Genomic DNA, 24,139 nt, shown 5'->3' with positions numbered 1-24,139 from the left:
TAAAGTGTGCCATTTTCGAGAACCTATCCACGACAACAAATATGCTATCCCTCCCCTTCTTTGTTCGAGGTAAACCTAAAACAAAGTCCATAGATATATCCTCCCAAGGAACACTAGGTACTGGCAAAGGCATATATAAACCATGAGGATTGAGTCGTGACTTAGCTCTTTGACATGTAGTGCAGCGAGCAACAAAACGCTCAACATCCCGTCTCATCTTTGGCCAAAAGAAATGTGTAGCAAGTATATCCTCCGTCTTCTTGACGCCAAAGTGTCCCATTAATCCTCCTCCATGCGCCTCCTGCAACAACAAAAGACGAACGGAGCTAGCTGGAATGCATAGCTTGTTAGCACGAAACACAAATCCATCGTTAAGAACGAACTTGTTCCAAGTTCTCCCTTCCTTACAATTCTGCAATACATCTTTAAATTCAGCATCATGAACATATTGATCTTTGATGGTCTCCAAACCAAATATTTTAAAGTCAAGTTGTGAAAGCATAGTATAACGACGAGACAAGGCATCAGCAATAACATTTTCTTTACCCTTCTTGTGTTTAATGACATAAGGGAAAGTCTCAATGAATTCAACCCATTTAGCATGTCTACGGTTCAGTTTTGCTTGACTTTTAATATGTTTCAAAGATTCATGATCAGAATGTATAACAAATTCCTTGGGCCATAAATAATGTTGCCATGTTTCTAAGGTCCGAACAAGAGCATATAATTCTTTATCATAAGTAGAATAGTTCAGACTAGGCCCACTCAATTTTTCAGAAAAGTATGCAACAGGTTTTCCATCTTGTAATAACACACCTCCTAATCCAATTCCACTAGCATCACATTCAAGCTCAAAAGTCTTATTGAAATTAGGAAGTTGGAGTAAAGGAGCATGTGTCAACTTATCTTTCAAAACCGTGAAGGCTTCTTCCTGTGCGGTACCCCAAACAAAAGGCACATCCTTCTTTGTAAGCTCGTTGAGAGGTGCAGCAATGGTGCTGAAATCTCTCACAAAACGCCTATAGAAACCAGCGAGGCCAAGGAAACTCCTCACTTGTGTGACCGTTTTGGGCTGCGGCCAACTCTCAATAGCTTCAATCTTGGCTTTATCAACTTCAATTCCCTGTGGAGTAACAACATAGCCAAGAAAAGATACTCGGTCGGTGCAAAAGGTGCACTTTCCAAGGTTTCCAAACAAACGTGCATCACGTAGAGCAATAAAAACAGCACGTAAATGTTCCAAATGTTCCTCCAAAGATTTGCTATAAATCAATATGTCATCAAAGTAAACTACCACAAATCGTCCAATGAAAGCACGTAAAACTTCGTTCATTAACCTCATGAAAGTACTAGGTGCATTAGTTAACCCAAAAGGCATGACTAACCACTCATATAATCCAAACTTAGTTTTAAATGCTGTTTTCCATTCATCACCCAATTTCATACGAATTTGATGGTATCCACTACGCAAATCAACTTTGGAGAATATTGTAGAGCCACTCAATTCATCAAGCATATCATCTAGCCTAGGAATAGGATGACGATAACGAATAGTAATATTATTAATGCCTCTACAATCAACGCACATACGCGACGTACCATCCTTTTTCGGCACTAAAATGATAGGAACAGCACAAGGACTAAGGGATTCGCGTATATAACCTTTGTCGAGCAGTTCTTGTACTTGACGCATAATCTCCTTCGTCTCCTCTGGATTGGTACGGTATGGTGCACGGTTGGGTAGCGAAGCACCGGGAATTAAGTCAATTTGATGCTCAATCCCTCGAATAGGTGGTAATCCCGGTGGCACGTCTTGTGGAAAGACGTCAGCGAACTCCTGCAAAATGTTAGTGACAACAGGGGGCAAAGAGGAAGGCACGTCCTCGAATGAAAATAATGCCTCTTTGCACACAAAAGCATAGCAAACAGATTTGCTGAAATCTAGCTCATCAATATCAGATTTGGTGGCAAGTAAACATCCACTTTTCAATTTAATTTCAGAAACAACAGTAGATGGTTTATTATTAGGCTTCATTTGGTGCTCAAATTCTTTTGCCACAATCTGATTTTCACTCTTATTTGTCTCCTGTTTTGCTTTATTAGCTCTATTAATATCATCTTTCAAAATTGAATCAGGAGTCATAGGAAGCAAAGTAATATTTTTATCGTTATGAACAAGAGTATACTGATTGTTTCTACCATGGTGTACAGAATTTTTATCAAATTGCCATGGTCTACCAAGTAATAAGGAACATGCTTGCATAGGTACCACATCACAACCAACATAATCAGCATATGTAGAGATACTAAAATCCACACGAACAGTACGTGTTACCTTAACCTTGCCGCTGTTGTTGAACCATTGGATGTAGTAAGGATGTGGATGTGGTCTTGTGGTGAGAGATAGCTTCTCCACCATCTCCATGCTAGCCAAGTTATTGTAGCTCCCTCCATCTATGATCACGCGAACAGAACGTTCCTTCACAACTCCCTTTGTATGGAACAAATATGCCTCTGATTTTGCTCAGCTTGTGTAACCTGCACACTCAAAACACGTTGAGCAACTAAACTTTCATACCTGTCAGCATCTTCAGGAGCCATGTATTGCGTCTCATGATCAGAATCGTCTCCACCGTGTTCGTCACGTGTAATAATGATGAGGACATCAATACCATTGTTACACCCACAGCCCCTACTGTTACATATACTGGACCAATTACTAGAGCTCGCGCACGCCAATTAAATTACCAGGTACTTTCGTTTCTTGGTAATGATTCTAATGTTCATGAGATTATGATGCTGCCTAAATTGGATACATTTGTTTTGCTTACAAATGAAGGGCCTAGCTTGGAGAAGGATGAACATTGGAGCAAGAACACGCATGGAGTTGATGGCATGCGCAAGGGGATCAAGAACGGAGTTAAAAGTGATGATTTCAGGACTTTGAAGCCGCCATAAGGAGTGCATGAAGCCTTGGACGAAATATACAAGATGCCACTTCATAATATTCGTCCATAGGCTATTCTAGGTGCTGCGTCACCTTATTAATGGGCCAGGCCCATGTAATTTCGAAATACTTAAGTATAGGCTATTTTTAGAGTCCGTATGTGTGGGGAAACAAGAGTTAGGGTTGGTTTCGGACCCCACCCTCAAGGGCCACGGAATTCCCCCCTCTTCCTCCATATATACAGCCCTTAGGGCGTCGTTTAGACTTTGGGATTTGTTTAGTTAAAAGTTAGCCATTGCAACTTTGTGTACTTCGTTTGTGTCCAACGACCAGACCAAGACCGCTTACGGATCCCCACCATTATCAATACCTCATATATATTTTCAATATTCAGATTGCTTTATCATATTCTTGCTCGTTCTTCGATTGCATGCAGGAATAGACCTTCGTGGTCAGGCTGACCGTGCTTCCGGCATCGTCAGTAACCTCAGGAGATTGGTTTAGCGATTGCAAAGCCGCAACGTCGTGCACGTTTGTAGTCGGATCGTCAAAGTCGTCTCCACCAAATCGATAGTTATCATCTCATCGAAAGATCGGGACACCCTCGCCTCTACCAAATAAGAGCCAAAGTCTCCTCATCATAGTCACTAGCGGACTCATACCCACCATCCTCAGTAAGAATCATCACACGCTTAGATGGGCATTCTCTCGCATAATGACCTCCACCCTTGCAACGTCGACAAATAATATCATGTGTTTGCCCTGTTGATGCCATGGATGAAGAAGAGCTCTTTGCAGGCCCAGAAGGTGTGCTCTTGGCAGATAGTGGTGATTGTGCCTGCTTTATTGTATCACGGTTGGAGGTGGTAGCCGATGGAGGCGCTGGTGTAGCAGAACGTGTGGAAGTAGATGATGCATGTGGTGTCCATGATGAAGGTCGACCTGCAGAAAAGTTAGTCCGCGCCAATGCCTGTCGATCCTGCACTTCACGTTCAGCTTTACAAGCAAGATGGAATAAACGAGTGATATTAGTATACTCCTTATACTCTAGAATCGTCTGAATCTCTCTATTTAATCCACCCATAAAACGTGCAAGCATAGCTTCATTCTCCTCAACAATACCACATCTAATCATGCCAGTTTGTAATTCCTGATAATATTCTTCTACAGAATTTTTTCCCTGTCTTAAGCGCTGCAATTTTTGAAGTAATTCACGTTGATAATATGGTGGAACTCAACGAGTACGCATAGCAGTTTTCAAAGCAGCCCAAGTAGCCGGAATAGGATATAATCTACAATGCTCAGACCACCAAACACATGCAAAACTAGTGAAAGCACAGACAGCAGCAGGAACACGTCTCTCCTCGGGATATTGTAAACATGTAAATCGTTGTTCAGTTTATAACTCCCAAGTAAGATATATATCAGGAACATATCTACCCTCAAATGGTGGAATATTCAATTTTAGTTTAGGGAGATGGTCATGATCTCGTACCTGAGGGTGAGCCCTACCATTGCCATTATTTGCATGTGGACGACCTGGTGGTTGCTGTGCTGTTGGTGGCATGTAGTTCTGATTTTGATCAACCTCATCCTCATAATCTCCCACATAAGCATCCTCCTCCACATCAGCAGTAGGAGCCACAGAAGTATCAACAGCAGCACCAGCAGTTTGGCCCGACTGAAGAGGGACACGGCTCGCTCGGCGGAGGGCTGTTTCCCGACGTGGAGGTAGTCGGTGTTGTTGCTGTTGTTGCAGAGGTGCGGCAGGAGCAGCCGGTGGTGGTGGTGGAAAACGCGAAAGCAATTCAGCAAACTTGTTATCGAGCTTTGTTTCAAACGTCTTCTCCATGCCATCTATCTTCTCCATGGACTCTTCAAATCTGTTTATCACATCTTGCACCTGTCCGTTCATCATTTGCTGAAACGTATCATGAAGCTCCTTGTTCGTCAAGTTCTCCCAGTCAGTCTCGTCGGCTTGTGATCCTGGCATGGTTAGCAGCAATAGAAACACACAAGAATATGATCCTACAGACTACTAACAAGTGGTGGTGGTGGCGGGTGTCACAAATCCGTCAAGCAAATCTCAAATTCTTACCAGTTCTTACCCAGCAGCAGGCGGTGATCGGCAACCGTTGTAGTCAAAAACTCTCAAAAGCTTGGATAGAGCGATTGCCAGGGAGAGTCAAACGCACGACGTAGATGTATGTGGAGCTGGGAAGGCTTATAGTATGGTAGCAAAAAGGGTCAGCAATAATCAATTCAGAGATGCAAAGTTGAATAAACGCTCAACGACGGTACTATGCTGGTCCTAGGCTAGACCGTGCTAGAGACGCGAGCCTAGAACACTAACAAAATCACGGCGCTGCACGTAAATAAGGGAAAAGCACACTCTGGAACTTTTTTTTTTCTCTTTTTTTTGCGCTCCTTTTTTGGCGCTCCTCTTTTTTTTCGAAAAATCACTATAATGGCGAGTGTCTCAAAACTCTTCCCTCGTCAAACTGATAGGATGGGCACGAAAAAAAATTCACTTTTTTTGGAAATCAGGGCAGCGACGACGAAAAAGTGCGACAAAAAATCACAATGATGGCACGTGGCTCAAAAGACTCAGAAAAGCCTAAAAATAGGATAGGGAAAAAAATTGCCCGTGAAAATTTTGGCCTAAAAACTGCCCGGGGGTCTCCAGACTCTTTTTTTTCCGAGACCTACGCAGGCAAGGAAACACGAAACAGAATTTAGATTGATCTCAAGAACAAACCTAATATGAGAAGAACTCGGATTGGTGGTGGATATATGGTTGTGGTATATGGCAGCGGTGGTGGTATATGGATAGAGATTGGTGGTGGTATATGGATACGGATTGGTAGTGGTATATGGATATGGATTCAGAGCGGTGGCGGATAAGCAAAAGTGGTAGATGGGCGATGATGATGGTGCGGCGGCGGCGTGACAACTTATGACCAGAACTCGAAACTCTAAAAGACTAGACTCTAAGACCAGCAACTTGACACGACGATGCAACCGCAAATTCAACAAAGCAAAAACCCTAAAAAGATTATGCAAAGGCTCAGATTGGTTCGGATATGATGAACTAACCCTAATTTTTTTTGTGTGGCTTTTTTTTCGTGGACTATAGGTATGAAGAATAGACTCGATCTAATCTACGAAAAACTGTAAAAATCTCACCGAGCAACCTAGAAATCTGATACCACTTGATAGAGGCTAAGGTGTCCCGATGTTTCGATGAGATGGTGGCTATCGTTTTCTATCTCACATATGAGCTAACACAATGCTAACCCTAACTAGGAGGAGGAGGGGGTCTATATATAGTGCTAAGCCATGAAGGGGTAACTCAGGGGCGAAGGGGTACACGGGCCTCGGCCCAAGTCACGCGCGTAGGCAAAGGCCGGATGATCCGGGTCCTCGTCCGGATGATCCGAGTCCTCGTCCGGATGATCTGGCTCCGCCGGGTGATAGAGGCAAAGGTGTCCTGTCTTTCGATGAGATGGTGGCTATCGTTTTGGAGGAAATCGACTTTGATGATCCGACTATGAATGTGCGAGGACGTCGCGCCTTAGCAATCGCTAAACCAACTCCGAGAGGTTATTGACCACGCCGGAGCATGATCAACCTGACCACGAAGGTCTGTTTCCTGCAGGCAAACGAAGAACAAGCAAGAAACTAAGATTGCAATCTGGATATTGCGAATATAAGAGGAAACCTTTATTGATCAAGGTGGGGTTCTGGGACGCCTTGGTCTGGTCGTTGAACACAAACGAAGTACGCGAAGTTGCAACTATGGCGAACTTTTGATCTAAACAAAACCCAAAGTCTAAACGGTGCCCTAAGGGCTGTATATATGGAGGAAGAGGGGGGAATTTCATGGCCCTTGGGGAAGGGGTCCGAAACCAACCCTATCTCTTGTTTCCCCACACATACGGACTCTAAAAACAGCCTATACTTATGTATTTCGAAATTACATGGGCCTGGCGCAATAATAAGGTGACACAGCACCTAGAATAGCCTCTGGACGAAGTTTATGAAGTGGCATCTTGTATATTTCGTCCAAGGCTTCCTGCACTCATTATGGTGGCTTCAATGTCCTGAAATCATCACTTGTAACTCCGTTCTTGTTCCCCTTGCGCATGCCATCAACTCCATGCTTGTTCTTGCTCCAATGTCCATCACTCTTATCCATGCCAGGCCCTTCATTTGTAAGCAAAACAAATGTATCCAATTTAGGCAGCATTATATTCTCATGAACATTAGAATCATTACCAAGAAACGAAAGTACCTGATAATTTAATTGGCGTGCGCGAGCTCTAGTAATTGGTCTAGTATAGGTAGTAGTAGGGGTTGTGGGTGTAACAATGGTATTTATCTCCTCATCATCCTCCCCTTCTTAAAATGAAGTCGTCCTCGACGGAAGCTCATCTTCCTCACCCAAATAAGGCTTCAAATCTGCAATGTTAAAAGTGGGACTAACCCCAAAATCTGCAGGCAGCTCAAGTTTATATGCATTATCATTTATTTTCTCTAACACCTTAAAAGGACCATCAGCACGTGGCATTAGCTTTGATTTGCGCAAATTAGGAAACCTATCCTTACGCAAATGTAACCAAACAAGATCTCCAGGTGCAAAGACAACATGTTTTCTACCCTTATCTCCAGCAAGTTTATATTTAGCATTCATACGCTCAATGTTGTCCTTAGTTAACTCATGCATTTTAAGGATCAATTCAGCCCGTTATTTAGCATCAAAATTAACCTTCTCCGAAGATGGAAGAGGCAACAAATCAATGCGTGCACGAGGTAGGAAACCATACACAATTTCAAAAGGGCACATCTTAGTAGTAGAATGCAACGAACGATTATAAGCAAATTCAATATGAGGCAAGCATTCTTCCCACATTTTCTTATTATTCTTCAAAACAGCCCTAAGCATAGTAGACAATGTTCTATTGACTACTTCAGTTTGACCATCCGTTTGGGGGTGACAAGTAGTACTAAAAAGCAGCTTAGTCCCCAACTTAGCTCATAAACATCTCCAAAAGTGGCTAAGAAATTTAGTATCACGATCTGAAACAATAGTATTTGGCACACCATGCAAGCGAATAATTTCACGAAAGAACAAATCAGCAACATTAATAGCATCATCGCTTTTATGACATGGTATAAAGTGTGCCATTTTCGAGAATCTATCCACGACAACAAATATGCTATCCCTCCCCTTCTTTGTTCGAGGTAAACCTAAAACAAAGTCCATAGATATATCCTCCCAAGGAACACTAGGCACAGGCAAAGGCATATATAACCCATGAGGGTTGACTCGTGACTTAGCTTTTTGACATGTAGTGCAGCGAGCAACAAAACGCTCAACATCCCGTCTCATCTTTGGCCAAAAGAAATGTGTAGCAAGTATGTCCTCCGTCTTATTCATGCCAAAGTGTCCCATTAATCCTCCTCCATGCGCCTCCTGCAACAACAAAAGACGAACGGAGCTAGCTGGAATGCATAGCTTGTTAGCACGAAACACAAATCCATCGTTAAGAACGAACTTGTTCCAAGTTCTCCCTTCCTTACAATTCTGCAATACATCTTTAAATTCAGCATCATGAACATATTGATCTTTGATGGTCTCCAAACCAAATATTTTAAAGTCAAGTTGTGAAAGCATAGTATAACGACGAGACAAGGCATCAGCAATAACATTTTCTTTACCCTTCTTGTGTTTAATGACATAAGGGAAAGTCTCAATGAATTCAACCCATTTAGCATGTCTACGGTTCAGTTTTGCTTGACTTTTAATGTGTTTCAAAGATTCCTGATCAGAATGTATAACAAATTCCTTGGGCCATAAATAATGTTGCCATGTTTCTAAGGTCCGAACAAGAGCATATAATTCTTTATCATAAGTAGAATAGTTCAGACTAGGCCCACTCAATTTTTCAGAAAAGTATGCAACAGGTTTTCCATCTTGTAATAACACACCTCCTAATCCAATTCCACTAGCATCACATTCAAGCTCAAAAGTCTTATTGAAATTAGGAAGTTGGAGTAAAGGAGCATGTGTCAACTTATCTTTCAAAACCGTGAAGGCTTCTTCCTGTGCGGTACCCCAAACAAAAGGCACATCCTTCTTTGTAAGCTCGTTGAGAGGTGCAGCAATGGTGCTGAAATCTCTCACAAAACGCCTATAGAAACCAGCGAGTCCAAGAAAACTCCTCACTTGTGTGACCATTTTGGGCTGCGGCCAACTCTCAATAGCTTCAATCTTGGCTTTATCAACTTCAATTCCCTGTGGAGTAACAACATAGCCAAGAAAAGATACTCGGTCGGTGCAAAAGGTGCACTTCCCAAGGTTACCAAACAAACATGCATCACGTAGAGCATTAAAAACAGCACATAAATGTTACAAATGTTCTTCCAAAGATTTGCTATAAATCAGTATATCATCAAAATAGACTACCACAAATCGTCCAATGAAAGCACATAAAACTTCGTTCATTAGTCTCATGAAAGTACTAGGTGCATTAGTTAACCCAAAAGGCATGACTAACCACTCATATAAACCAAACTTAGTTTTAAATGTTGTTTTCCATTCATCTCCCAATTTCATACGAATTTGATGGTATCCACTACGCAAATCAACTTTGGAGAATATTGTAGAGCCACTCAATTCATCAAGCATATCATCTAGCCTAGGAATAGGATGACGATAACGAATAGTAATATTTTTAATGCCTCTACAATCAACACACATACGCGACGTACCATCCTTTTTAGGCACTAGTATAATAGGAACATCACAAGGACTAAGAGATTCGCGTATATAACCTTTGTCGAGCAGCTCCTGTACTTGACGCATAATCTCCTTCGTCTCCTCTGGATTGGTACGGTATGGTACACGGTTGGGTAACGATGCACCGGGAATTAAGTCAATTTGATGCTCAATCCCTCGAATAGGTGGTAATCCCGGCGGCACGTCTTGTGGGAAGACGTCAGCGAACTCCTGCAAAATGTTAGTGACAGCAGGGGGCAAAGAGGAAGGCACGTCCTCGAATGAAAATAATGCCTATTTGCACACAAAAGCATAGCAAACAGATTTGCTAGAATCTACCTCATCAATATCAGATTTGGTGGCAAGTAAACATGCACTTTTCAATTTAATTTCTGAAGCAACAGTAGATGGTTTATTATTAGGCTTCATTTGTTGCTCAAATTCTTTTGCCACAGTCTGATTTTCACTCTTATTTTTCTCCTGTTTTGCTTTAATAGCTCTATTAATATCATCTTTCAAAATGGAATCAGGAGTCATAGGAAGCAAAGTAATATTTTTATCCTTATGAACAAGAGTATACTGATTGTTTCTACCATGGTGTACAGATTTTTTATCAAATTGCCATGGTCTACCAAGTAATAAGGAACATGCTTGCATAGGTACCACATCACAATCAACATAATCAGCATATGTAGAGATACTAAAATGCACACGAACAGTACGTGTTACCTTAACCTTGCCGCTGTTGTTGAACCATTGGATGTAGTAAGGATGTGGATGTGGTCTTGTGGTGAGAGATAGTTTCTCCACCATCTCCATGCTAGCCAAGTTGTTGCAGCTCCCTCCATCTATGATGACGCGAATAGAACGTTCCTTCACAACTCCCTTTGTATGGAACAAATTATGTCTCTGATTGTGCTCAGCTTGTGTAACCTGCACACTCAAAACACGTTGAGCAACTAAACATTCATACCTGTCAGCATCTTCAGCAGCCATGTATTGTGTCTCATGATCAGAATCCTCTCCACCGTGTTCTTCATGTGTAATAAGAGCCAAAGTCTCCTCATCATAGTCACTAGCGGACTCATACCCACCATCCTCAGTAACAATCATCACACACTTAGATGGGCATTCTCTCGCATAATGACCTCCACCCTTGCAATGTCGACAAATAATATCATGTGTTTGCCCTATTGATGCCATGGATGAAGAAGAACTCGTTGCAGGCCCAGAAGGTGTGCTCTTGGCAGATAGTGGTGATTGTGCCTGCTTTATTGTATCACGGTTGGAGGTGGCAGCTGACGGAGGTGCCGGTGTAGCAGAACGTGTGGAAGTAGATGATGCACGTGGTGTCCATGATGAAGGTCGACCTGCAGAAAAGTTAGTCCGCGCCAATGCCTGTCGATCCTGCACTTCACGTTCAGCTTTACAAGCAAGATGGAATAATGAGTGATATTATTATAATCCTTATAGTCTAGAATGGTCTGAATCTCTCTATTTAATCCACCCAGAAAACGTGCAAGCATAGCTTCATTCTCCTCAATAATACCACATCTAATCAAGCCAGTTTGTAATTCCTGATAATATTCTTCTACCGAATTTTTTCCTTTTCTTAAGCGCTGCAATTTTTGAAGTAATTCACGTTGATAATATGGTGGAACTCAACGAGTACGCATAGCAGTTTTCAAAGCAGCCCAAGTAGCTGGAACGGGATATAATCGACAATGTTCAGACCACCAAACACATGCAAAGCTAGTGAAAGCACAAACAGCAGCAGGAACACGTCTCTCCTCAGGATATTGTAAACATGTAAATCGTTGTTCAGTTTCTAACTTCCAAGTAAGATATATATCAGGAACATATCTACCCTCAAATGGTGGAATATTCAATTTCAGTTTAGGGAGATGGTCATGATCTCGTACCTGAGGGGGAGCCCTAACATTGCCATTATTTGCATGTGGACGACCTGGTGGTCGTGGTGCTGGTGTTTGCACGTAGTTCTGATTTTGATCAACCTCATCCTCGTAATCTGCCACATAATCATCCTCCTCCACATCAGCAACAGGAGCCACAAAAGTATCAACAGCAGCACCAGCAGTTTGGCCAGGCTGAAGAGGGACATGGCTCGCTCGACGGAGGGCTGTTTCCCGGCGTGGAGGTAGTCGTTGTTGTTGTTGCAGAGGTGTGGCAGGTGCAGTCGGTGGTGGTGGTGGAAAACGTGAAAGCAATTCAGCAAACTTGTTATCGAGCTTTGTTTCAAACGTCTTCTCCATGCCATCTATCTTCTCCATGGCCTCGTCAAATCTGTTTAGCACATCTTGCACCTGTCCACTCATCATTTGCTAAAACTTATCATGAAGCTCCTTGTTCGTCAAGTTCTCCCAGTCAGTCTCGTCGGCTTGTGATCCTAGCATGGTTAGCAGCAATAGAAACACAAAAGAATATGATCCTACAGGCTACTAACAAGTGGTGGTGGTGGCGGGTGTCACAAATCCGTCAAGCAAATCTCAAATTCTTACCAGTTCTTACCCAGCAGCAGGCGGTGATCGGCAACCGATGTAGTCAAAACTCTCAAAGCTTGGATAGAGCGATTACCAGGGAGAGTCAAGCGCATGATGTAGATGTATGTGGAGCTGGAAAGGCTTATAATATGGTAGCAAAAAGGGTCAGCAATAATCAATTCAGAGATGCAAAGTTGAATAAACGCTCAACGACAGTACTGTGCTGGTCCTAGGCTAGACCGTACTTGAGACGCGAGCCTAGAACACTAAAAAAATCACGGCGCTGCACGTAAACAAGGGAGGAGCACACTCTGAATTTTTTTTCTTTTTTTCACTTTTTTTCCTCTTTTTTTACTTTTTTCCTCTTTTTTTTTTGCTCCGCAACAAAAGTTTTTCGAAAAAGTCTACAAATGTCCTAAAAACTGCCTAGTCAGAATTTTCCAGACTTAGTTTTTTTTTCTGAAACTGGAACTATTTTTCTTCTGCGGATGACTCGGAAGTTGGGGAGTCCTTCTCTGTCACGACTCAGAGTATGGCGTGATCTGGAAATCCAAAGCAGTGTAACAAAATACTGGACTCGGAATAGGACTGGTGGCGGAGATGAATCTGGTGGAACTCAGACTAGTGGTGGAGATGAATCTGGTGGAACTCAGACTGGTGGCGGATATATGTTGCAGGTGGACTCGGATTGGTGTGATGGCGGCGGATATGTGGTGGCGTATATGGACTCGGATTGGCGGTGAATATGTGGTACATGGCAGCAGCGACGATGATGATGCGGTGGTGATATATGGCAGCGGCGACGTGACAACCTATGAACAAAACTCGAAACTCTAAAGGACTAGACGATAAAACCAGCAACTTGACACGACGATGCAACCGCAAATTCAACAAAGCAAATACAGAAAAGATTCTGCAAAGGCTCGGATTGGTTCGGATGGGATGAACTAACCCTAATTTTTTTTGGCTTTTTCGTGGACTATAGGTATGAAGAACAGACTCGATCTAAACTACGAAAAACTGTAAAATCTCACCGAGCAACCTGGAAATCTGATACCACTTGATAGAGGCAAAGGTGTCCCGTCTTTCGATGAGATGGTGGCTATCGTTTTGGAGGAAATAGACTTTGACGATCCGACTACGAACGTGCGAGGACGTCGCGCCTTAGCAATCGCTAAACCAACTCCGAGAAGTTATTGACCACGCCGGAGCACGATCAACCTGACCACGAAGGTCTGTTTCCTACAGGCAAACGAAGAACAAGCAAGAAACTAAGATTGCAATCTTGATATTGCGAATATAAGAGGAAAGCCTTATTGATCAAGGTGGGCTTCTGTGATGCCTTGGTCTGGTCGTTGAACACAAACGAAGTACGCGAAGTTGCAACTATGGCGAACTTTTGATCTAAACAAAACCCAAAGTCTAAACGGTGCCCTAAGGGTTGTATATATGGAGGAAGAGGGGGGAATTTCGTGGCCCTTGGGGAAGGGGTCCGAAACCAACCCTATCTCTTGTTTCCCCACACATACGGACTCTAAAAACAGCCTATACTTATGTATTTCGAAATTACATGGGCCTGGCCCAATAATAAGGTGACACGGCACCTAGAATAGCCTCTGGACGAAGTTTATGAAGTGGCATCTTGTATATTTCGTCCAAGGCTTTATGCACTCATTATGGTGGCTTCAATGTCCTGAAATCATCACTTGTAACTCTGTTCTTGTTCCCCTTGCGCATGCCATCAACTCCATGCTTGTTCTTGCTCTAATGTTCATCACTCTTATCCATGCCAGGCCCTTCATTTGTAAGCAAAACAAATGTATCCAATTTAGGTAGCGTCATATTCTCATGAACATTAGAATCATTACCAAGAAACGAAAGTACCTGATAATTTAATTGGCGTGTGCGAGCTCTAGTAATTGGTCCAGTATAGGTAGTAGTAGGGGCTGTGGGTGTAACAATGGTATTGATGTCCTCATCACCGGGTGGATTCTGCAAGCTTCGAGTATCTTGGGGCACATTACCCGTATCATTCGGGTTTCGTCTGGATCGTCCAGCTGGGGGTCCGGATCATCTGGGCAAGCTTTGTCTTGTCTGTTCTTCTTCTTCCTTCTCCTCTTCCATGCTTGGCCTTGGTCCTTTGATTCTCCATGGTCATCTCGTATGTGCCTGAGTATACACAAGGTCCATGCATGCGGTTGACAGAGGCGAGGGTGTCCCGATCTTTCGATGAGATGATAACTATCGATTTGGTGGAGACGACTTTGACGATCCGACTACAAACGTGCACGACGTTGCGCCTTAGCAATCGCTAAACCAATCTCCCGAGGTTACTGACGATACTGGAAGCACGATTAACCTGACAACGAAGGTCTATTCCTGCAAGCAATCGAAGAACAAGCAAGAATATGATAAATCAATCTGAATATTGCGAATATAGATGAAGTATTGATAATGGTGGGGGATCCGGAAGCAGTCTTGGTCTGGTCGTTGGACACAAACGAAGTACACAAAGTTGCAATGGCTAACTTTTAACTAAACAAATCCCAAGGAAAAAGCTACTAGATGGATCTACTTATATAGGAGCAAGGGGTGGCGGCCAAGGAGGTGGGAGGACGTCCCAAGGCAGCCTAAAACTAACCCTAGGTCGTACAAGGCTCATGGGCCCAAGTGGAGGTGGTGCAACACCTTTGGACTTGTTGTTTGACTCAGATTCTGCTACAGCGTCAGATTGTTTCGTCGATATCTCAATGCTCCGGACGAATTTGAAGGTGATTCCAATTGGGTTGGAAAGAGCACGAAATCTACTTTCCAACAAAAAAAAGAATCACCCAATTCGGAGTCCGTATGAAAAGGTTGTTGATGTTTTGAGTCAGGTATGTCTGTGCAGTCCGAATCTGAATCCAGAACGTGAGAGACTTGGACTCTATCTTCTCTTGGCCCAAAAGTGACGTGAGAGAACTTTTTGAACAGAACGTAAACTTCTCCTTTTCCCCTATCTTCATATGTGGATTGTACAAATTTCCCATACACCTACAATTAGACAAAACACAAAAGTGTGTGAAGTATTTTTGTTCTGGATAACATAAATAGATTATTGAATAGTTTGCACTAGAAATCACCTGACAAATATGAATGTATGCAATATTTTTGGTCATATCCAAGGTAGTCATGTCCTCATCATCCTCCCCTTTTTGAAAACAAAGCCGTCCTCAGCGTTGCTTAATATGAAATGTGGCTAACAAAAGAGACAATGTCTACATGTTGTATATGTATATGTCATCCATTTTTACTTTCCTTGATTTTTGCACATATGACACATGTATACATGAGTAACTTTCATAGTTCATAAATCTAAAGCCAAAAAATTATCACAAGAAGTAGAAGGCATAAAAAATATTGCAACTCAGTTTGCACATAAAAGTGAAGCTCTTATTCATTTCAAAAGATAGACAATGTTCATCATTAAACCATCCCAACATTGGTGAATAAACCTTACTTGCATCAAATTTAAATGCTACAACATGCTTAAATAAGCAAACATGCAATAAGTCATTGGACATGGAATCATCACCAAGATTAGAGGTCATATCAAAATGATTAAACATTGGTTCATTTGCATCAATAATTAATTCAATGGGTGCACTCAAAATTGTTGGTATTTCAGTTATTTGATCACATGACACATTCATGACAGTAACAAGGTTCTCTAAAATAGATGGTGTGCTCAAATCAATAGGTAACTCAACACATGATACATTCAAGTTAACTAGGCATGCATCATTCTCATGTGAAGTTATAACATCAATACCTTTATTGTTACCTTGTCGCAAAGATGTAGCTGATGTAGGTACGGACGTTGACAATGTACCATACTCTTGAGATGATGTCGCGCTCACAATCCGAGGTGAGGCTGCTCTAGTCGGTGCAACGGTGGAGGAACCAACCGACGGTGGTGAGCATGAACTGGAATAGTAGTGTTGTTGTCACCCAATGCATCCTCCTGTATCTGTTTCTCAAAGGTACAAGCACGAACATACGTACCAGTAATGCAATAAGGAATATATTGAAATCTTGCACGGATATCATGGTTCAAACCACCAAAAAATCTATTCATTGTATCATCCTCAGATTCTTCCATGTCACAATGATGCATATAAGATTTGAACTCTTGTAGTAAGCATGAACAGTGTTACTACCTTGTTTTAATTGTTCCAATTTGCGAAGCAATTCACGATGATAGTAAGGAGGAAAAAATTGTTGTCTCATTACAGCTTTCAAAACTTTCCAAGTCGTGGGTTGGTTATCAATGTTTTTCTTACAATGTACACTCCACCAAACAGAAGCAAAACCAGTAAATGCTCTAGTGGTAGCTCGTACTCTCTCAAGTTCAGAAAAATCATGGTGAGTAAAAACTTGTTCTACTTCAAGATCCCAAGCTAGATAAATAGCAGGATTAAATCTACCCTCAAATGACGGTAAAGAGATAACCTGACCATGTGCATGTGTGTGTTGTCCCAACTCTCGTGATGGTGAAGATGTGTCCGTCGTCCAAGAACTTCTATCTCCGGAACCTGTCATGATTAGTAGAAAACAAGAAACAAAATTCGAGAATAATGTTCCTATGAACTACTAGGATGTGGTTGTAAAGTGCTCACAGTAAAGCAAATATCAATATCTTACAAGTTCTTACCATGCAGCAGGTGGTGATCGGCAACCAACGGTGTCAAATAACTCTGAAGATTGAGTAAAGCGATTGCGAGGGGAACGTACGTATACACGGTGTAGAAATATGTGGAGCTGGGTTGGCTATATATGGTAGCAAAAGATTAGCAATAATCAATTCAAAGATGCAATGTTGAATAAACGTTCAACGACGGTACTGTGCTGGTCCTAGGCTAGACCGGACTAGAGACGCGAGCCTAGAACACTAATGAGGTCACGACGTAGCACAACTAGCATCAATGAAGGATACTAAGTAGCTCTAGACAGCAAAATATAAGTGAAGATCACAACGGCAGTAAAGATAATGATGAAAAACAACTGCCAAGCAGGATATACAACAACTCTCTCTCTCCAACTTTCCTCTTGAAAAGTTTGAGCCAATTTTCTGATGACTTTTTTCAACAGTGCACAAAACAGATTCCAATCCGAATTCAACTACGAGATTGAGTCTAGAGTGATCCGGATTTTGTTTTTTTTTTCTCCTCTTTTTTTTCCTCACACTTTTTTTCCTTTTTTTTCTTTGACTTTTTTTCTCTCGCTTTTTTTCTCTGTCTTTCCAAAACAAACTAGATAAGATGCAGATTGGATCAAGCGAAGATGTGAACGATCTCAACTATTATTATGACAATGAACGGTGGGTAGCACGTGGTGGAATTGATGGAGGGGTGGTGGACAGCGGAAGGGATAATGATGCAGCGGCGGCGTGACTAATGTGAACAGAACTCGAAACTCTAAACGAACTAGACACTAAGACCAGCAACTCGACACGATGATGCAACCGATAATTCAACTATGCAAGCAATGAAAAGAAAATTGCAAAGGCTCAGACTGGCTTGGACAAAGGATGAATAGATCTAACTTTTTTGTGGCTTTTTCTTGGACAATAGGTAAGAAAATAAATCTAATCTAAGAAAAATTGGAAATTCTCACCGAGCAACCTGAAAACTGATACTACTTGATAGAGGCGAGGGTGTCCCGATCTTTCGATGAGATGATAACTATCGATTTGGTGGAGACAACTTTGACGATCTGACTACAAACGTGCACGACGTTGCGCCTTAGCAATCGCTAAACCAATCTCCCGAGGTTACTAACGATACTGGAAGCACGATCAGCCTGACCACGAAGGTCTATTCCTGCAAGCAATCGAAGAACAAGCAAGAATATGATAAAGCAATCTGAATATTGCAAATATAGATGAAGTATTTATAATGGTGGGGGATCCGGAAGCGGTCTTGGTCTGGTCGTTGGACACAAACGAAGTACACGAAGTTGCAATGACTAACTTTTAACTAAACAAATCCCAAGGAAAAAGCTACTAGATGGATCTACTTATATAGGAGCAAGGGGTGGCGGCCAAGGAGGTGGGAGGACGTCCCAAGGAAGCCTAAAACTAACCTTAGCTCGTACAAGGCTCATGGGCCCAAGTGGAGGTGGTGCAACACCTTTGGACTTGTTGTTTGACTCAGATTCTGCTGCAGCGTCAGATTGTTTCGTCGATATCTCAATGCTCCGGACGAATTTGAAGGTGATTCCAATTGGGTTGGAAAGAGCACGAAATCTACTTTCCAACAAAAAAAGAATCACCCAATTCGGAGTCTGTATGAAAAGGTTGTTGATGTTTTGAGTCAGGTATGTCTGTGCAGTCCGAATCTGAATCCAGAACGTGAGAGACTTGGACTCTATCTTCTCTTGGCCCAAAAGTGACGTGAGAGAACTTTTTGAACAGAACGTAAACTTCTCCTTTTCCCTTATCTTCATATGTGGATTGTACAAATTTCCCATACACCTACAATTAGACAAAACACAAAAGTGTGTGAAGTATTTTTGTTCTGGATAACATAAATAGATTATTGAATAGTTTGCACTAGAAATCACCTGACAAATATGCATGTATGCAATATTTTTGGTCATATCCAAGGTAGTCATGTCCTCATCAGAGGTAGTAGCCATGTCTCATATGTGAAAAGTGATGGTTCAAATAGGAGTGAGTTCACCTTGTGTCCAATGGTGTATGGTCGATGTCTCATCGTATGTCCTCTTGGGGCTTGGGGAGTAGTCGAAGTGTACATGGGGATGATCGTAGGATGCTCCGCATCATCTCCCCCCCCCTTGGGAAAGATCCAACCTCGGATCGCGATCCTCAACACCATGGAAATGGTTGTTGTGGACGGACTTGTAGTTGGACGGAGTTGAAGACATCGCGCAATCCAATTACTCCAAGGTGTCACCGGAGTGGTATACATGCAAAAAGAGCAAACACAAACGACACTCGAAAATACAATGGTTAGCGCACACAAAGTGTCCATGAAGTAGCTATGAGTTCATGCGGCAAGATTATGTGTGGCAAGACACGATGCTTAACAAGATGATATAGAATGATATGCAAAGCATTCATGGGAGAAAAAGCATTTGTAGTATGCACAAAGGTGTTGGGAAAGTGATTAATGTGACCATTGTGCAAAATGATGTCATAATGGGATGGTTTATCAAAAGCATGAACATGGTAATTGGTGCTCAAAGCGATTATGTTGTCATGCAATTGATGGTGGGAAATATGATCATGATGTATGAATATGCCATCAAGAAAGATCACAAAAAATTTGCTAAGAAAGTGCACAAGCTCATATATCATGGATGACATGGAAATAGATGCAACAAGACAAGCATAATGTGAGTCAATCCATGCATAAGATGCAAATTTGTTATGGGTGGTGTTGTACCATAGCTCGATGTCGTGGTAGAAGTGTTGGTTCGGTGGTGCATCCACTAAGTCCGGGCACTCCTCAACTTGAACGTCCATAGGATCCATCTCCAATGTCGGTCCTCCCTCCAATATGTGTATCATGAAGACAAGAAGAAGGAAACAACAATGAAAGAATGACCCATCCAATATGCATATGTGAGGATGGCTCAAAGGGAAGGAGTTCACCTTTATGAGGATGTCAAAAATGTTGGTGTTGCGCATCATGTACACCTTCACATGACCAAGTTGTTTCATGATGGAAATGCCTTGAGAATCCTTCAAAATGAAAGAACATGAAAAACACTCAGAAAAACAAATGAGGTTAGCGGGAATGCAAAACCTATCATTCGAGTGGTGAGATACCCAAAAGGTGTATGCATCATGCTCATCATAAGAAAGGACAAGGGAGCATTTCATATTATGGAGGCATATGATGCGAGAACAACCAAATACAATAGGCTCAATCAAACAAGCATGCATCACAAGTAATATGTCCAAGGCTCCAAGATCAATAAGCATAGATGCACCAATTGGAGACAAGCGACAATGGACAAGATGTATCATGTGAGAGGCATGAACATATATGTCATCAACCCAAGAAAGCGAGTAATAGTGGAACATGGGTGATGCGACAAAGAAAGCAATCATAGCGATCAAGTAGGGCAAGCTAGTAGTGCGAAGATGCAACATACTAGAAGGAATCATGGCAAGCATGTCATGGGTGCAAATAGTGTGCATGAATATTTCACATGACATTGCATGATGAGGACATCAATACCATTGTTACACCCACAGCCCCTACTGTTACATATACTGGACCAATTACTAGAGCTCGCACACGCCAATTAAATTAACAGGTACTTTCGTTTCTTGGTAATGATTCTAATGTTCATGAGATTATGATGCTGCCTAAATTGGATACATTTGTTTTGCTTACAAATGAAGGGCCTAGCTTGGAGAAGGATGAACATTGGAGCAAGAACATGCATGGAGTTGATGGCATGCGCAAGGGGATCAAGAACGGAGTTACAAGTGATGATTTCAGGACTTTGAAGCCGCCATAAGGAGTGCATGAAGCTTTGGACGAAATATACAAGATGCCACTTCATAATATTCGTCCATAGGCTATTCTAGGTGTTGCGTCACCTTATTAATGGGCCAGGCCCATGTAATTTCGAAATACTTAAGTATAGGCTATTTTTAGAGTCCGTATGTGTGGGGAAACAAGAGTTAGGGTTGGTTTCGGACCCCACCCTCAAGGGCCACGAAATTCCCCCCTCTTCCTCCATATATACAGCCCTTAGGGCGTCGTTTAGACTTTGGGTTTTGTTTAGATTAAAAGTTCGCCATAGCTGCAACTTCGCGTACTTCGTTTGTGTCCAACGACCAGACCAAGACGTCACAGAACCCCACCTTGATCAATAAAGCTTTCATCTTATATTCGCAATATCCAGATTGCAATCTCAGTTTCTTGCTTGTTCTTCGTTTGCTCGCAGGAAACAGACCCTCGTGGTCAGGTTGATCGTGCTCCGGCGTGGTCAATAACCCTCAGAAGTTGGTTTAGCGATTGCTAAGGCGTGACGTCTCGCACGTTCGTAGTCGGATCGTCAAGGTCAACTCCCACAGAAAACGATAGCCACCATCTCATCGAAACATCGGGACACCTTAGCCTCTATCATTGCACAAGCATGAAAGGAAGATATGAGCAATGCATCATCGTTGTATTGGCGAGAGGCCATATGTAAATAGCAATGGGACATCATGACTCGCCCAACACAACAAGCATCAATAGCATGGGGCACAAAGAAATCATGGCAATAGCTACAAGGATCTCCACCAAGCATGCAAATACACATAGGAGTAGCATAATGGTGAATCATGGGTAGATGCTAGCAAGGGTCACAATTTCATGGCAAAGGCATAGAAGCAAGCATAACATGCAAAGTGAACATGGTAAAATGGGCATAATGTAACAAGTGATATATATAGCCAATAGCCGTGTGAGAGCCAAGTAGAAGAGATGCACGTAGTCCTTGCGCGAAAGGAATTGTGGGAATAATAATCCACGGGATCCCAAATCATTGTTGCTCTCAAGAGCTCGTTTCGTCAACTCTTGGTTGAGAGGTTGACGAGTATACGTGAGTACCTACACAAAACAAAGACAAAGGAAAAATTGTGTGTGCGTGATATATGTACACATCATCCATTATGATGCGCACGTGCTTGTGTTGGTTAGCACAAAATATCCAATGCTCAAATAAATGAGATGCATGATAGAGAAACATGTCATCCATCATGAGAGGTTTGTTATTATGTATAGCATAATGGAGACTCAAATTGTGTAATGCATCACGAGAAATATGTAGACATTGTTATTCATGGAATGCATATGGTGCAAGCAATTATGGGAATCATGCAAAGTATGGAATGTATCAAAATCTCCTAATATGTATGAGGAAACTATGGGGGTCTCCTCATGAGCATTAATGGAAACATCACATGGAGAATATTGACAACATCCAAAACAAAGCATATTTGGTTCTATGTGATCATGGCATGGTATATTAGATGAATTGTGCAAATCATGTAAAGGAAGCATGGCAATATCATCGAATGAAAAACAAAATCCAATGACCATCATCTTGTCATCTATGCCATAAGTGCAAATAGGATTTATTTTAATGGAGCATGCATAGTTACTATGTTGAGATCGAAATGATGCAATATGGGAGATCTCACTCATAGCATATGACAAGTTTAATGGATTTCCAAACATGACGTGACCAATAGAATTTTCACATGATATCCTATGGAGCATAGCATCACAACTAGGCAACTCAACATGCTTATCATCATAGTCATCATAAATGGGTAAGTCATGACATGAGGAATTCGCACTAGCATGAAGCATGGGTGGATCAACATCATGCAAGCAATCATTGGTAATATAGTCCACTAGTGGGACAAGAGAAGCACCATCACCTATGTTACCTTTAGAGCATCGCTTATGTGTTGTAGGTGAGGTGTTGAAGAACAAGTCATGATCATCTTCATCTTGATGGAACCATGTGGGGGTGCATCATCGTCCACCATGGCCATCATCTCCATTGGAGGTATGGACTCGTCAAGGATAGGCATGCCGTCATGTAGGAAACCTAGCACCAAAGAAGAAAATACACTCGGAGTAGAGGTTAAGTTGGTATAAATCATAGTGGCCTCATGTGCCGTGTCAACTACCTCACTCACTAAGTGTTGTGGCTCACTCACTCCCTCTTGGATGCTCGTACTTGTATGGTTGGTGGGGTCACTCAAATGGCTCTCAACCGCACATAGGATATGTGGCATGCTCTCATGTGTGGGGCTAGTGGTGGTCACACTCATCCTCTCATAGGAAATGCTCTCAATGTCACGTATGGTGGAGTCACTCATCTCACTCATGGGGTGGTGGCTCTCCTCACATGGCAATTGGGGCATCTCGTCATATGTGGGTGTCGGAGATGTAGGTGCAAATGTCTCCATGCTCAATCATGCATGTCGTAGTCGTAGCCGTGGAAGAAGGCCGAAGATGGCACATCATCACTCTCCTCTAAGACCAAAGATAAGGTCTCATGTGCGGTCTCGTAGCTTGACTCGGAGTATGAGTCCAATATGGACACCGTCTTCATGTTGTTGAAGAGGTTCATCCTCGCCGCCGTGGTCGAAGGAGATGGCCCTAGCTCGACCTTCTTGTCGTCGTCTTGTTGTTGGAGGCCTAAATGATGTGGCACCTCGTAGCTCGTCTCCATGACCGAAGGGAAATTCCCATGCTCGGCCATCTTCCTTGAGGGGCTTCCGAAGATGGAAGTGTCACCCTCGCTCGTAGTTGGTCGCCTTGTTGTTGAAGAAGTTGATGTAGGCGAACTCATGGGAAGTAGGCGAAGATACCGTACGTCCAAAGGCGAAGATGCCTTGTAACACCCCGGTAGTTCATCTACAGTAATCACACACTAATGGTGTCATGTCAACGCAATTAATTTGCTAAACCGCACTTTGGTCCGAACCGAGTTTTAATTCAAATTTAAAAATAAAGCCAAACATAATATTTCTTCAGACGACAAAACAAAATTGTTCTTAATGTTGCAAATAATCACTTAGTATTTTTAAAGGATAAAACAACATTTAATAAAATATTTAAATGCCCAAAAAATTAAAACAGGGGCCAAAACAATAATTTAAAATGCTTTTACTAAATTATGCAAGTACATGTTATTTTAAATAAACTCCAAACTTTTGTGACATTGTCTAAAATTGTATCCGTAATTTTGGGCCAAGTTCCACATTTAATAAAAGTCAATTGTTTTTAGAAATAAATACAAACATATATAAATAAAAGAAAATTAAGAAAAAAAGATCTGAAGCCTACTGCTACTTTGGGCCTAAGCTGCTACAAGGTGGCCCGA

This window comes from Triticum urartu, chromosome 7A (genome assembly GCF_056163025.1).
Source record: "Triticum urartu cultivar PI428250 chromosome 7A, HENAU_Tu73, whole genome shotgun sequence".
In the NCBI taxonomy this organism is placed as follows: Eukaryota; Viridiplantae; Streptophyta; class Magnoliopsida; order Poales; family Poaceae; genus Triticum; species Triticum urartu.
Note: the sequence above shows the minus strand (reverse complement) of the source record.